The sequence below is a fragment of the Arachis ipaensis genome, chromosome B10 (assembly GCF_000816755.2).
Source record: "Arachis ipaensis cultivar K30076 chromosome B10, Araip1.1, whole genome shotgun sequence".
In the NCBI taxonomy this organism is placed as follows: Eukaryota; Viridiplantae; Streptophyta; class Magnoliopsida; order Fabales; family Fabaceae; genus Arachis; species Arachis ipaensis.
Window position 1 is genome coordinate 122,198,190 of NC_029794.2, and position 1,372 is coordinate 122,199,561.

General features: G+C 26.1%; 1 long non-coding RNA gene across 1 annotated transcript; it reads left to right on the forward strand.

The window, feature by feature from the left end:
* Positions 327-1,285, forward strand: LOC110267839. Its single transcript, XR_002355778.1, has 2 exons — positions 327-460; positions 1,046-1,285. It is a non-coding gene; the product is annotated as an uncharacterized LOC110267839 (long non-coding RNA).

The window sequence follows — 1,372 nt, forward strand, 5'->3', positions numbered from 1 at the left end:
CGAGCGCGTGTTTTTACTCGTCATTAATGCGCGTGACTCTATTTAAACTTGGGCCAAGTTGGTTACATGGTTACATGGATGTGTAGCGCACCCATTTAAAAATATACCACATCAACTATGCTATTAATTGAAGAAAACTAATTTTAATAATATATAATAAATGCATACATATTAATGTGAGAACATAGTCAACTTTGATAGTCACAAACATTAAATATGAATAGAAGAAATTTAAGAAGATCCAAAATTAAATATTTATGTACATAAATTTTTGACATTTATGCATCTCTATAAATATGCATAAAAAAGCCTTAATAGAAGCCATCGAAAGATAAAATATTTTGTTTGTAGCTCCAACATAGACTGCACCTTTTAATTCAAAAAAAACTACAGGACATGATGAAGATTGTAACCAAGACAGTATTTGTAATGATCCTTCTCAGTTTACTAGTTACCAATGGTATTTTTTTTTCATTTTATATATTTTTTTTCTTTCAATATCTAAATAGTTATATTACCAAAGATGGATTAATCTTGTTATAGTTTGTGGTAGTCTCTCACAACACAAATTTTTAATTACTTTCCTTCAATATCAAAAGTCAAAATTAAGACCCCAAGAAAGGAGTCTAGCGTGGCATGACATCTTTAAACCAACTCGATTTTAGTTAATATAACATGTTTATATTTTTTTTTCGTTTTTTTCCTCTCAAATATAGTACTTATTTAAAAATAATTTTTACAGTATTTAGATACAACTTTTAAAAGTGACATTTTTAATTAAAACAATAAATAAGATACTTTGACTTAAACTAACAATGTGCTTTTTTTTAATATATAAGAGGTTTTTGATGAAATATTTGTTTTAAAAAAATCATCTTTTAAAAATAAAACTATTTTTGTAATAAAAAATTTTGTACAAAAAAAAAGTTTTAAAAGCCAATCAAGACACATCCATTTATTCTTCTTCCTCTGTGTTTGTGGAAACCTTGTAAACTTTCTATGATGATCTAATTATATTATGCATGATTTTTTTTTTTTTTTGTAGGATTTAGTCTCCCAAAAACCCAAGCAAACGTGGTGCCTCAGCAAAGAGATTGCCCTGGTGGTTGTAGTTTTTTAATTCCTGTTTGCGCTCCAAGATTTCCTGTGTGTATAAATGGCTTTTGTTCATGCGGAAAATTAGATGGTGAAAAACAAAACTAGTAACCTAATATTTGTATGTGTAGCCTGTGGTCTATATATGATATAAAATAAATAAAAATGCTATTTGAATAGTAAAAATTAACCATCAAATCAAATAAATATATGTACAATTTAATATTTTAACTTCTTTATAATATATATTTTATACTAGTGATTAATTTTAATTTAC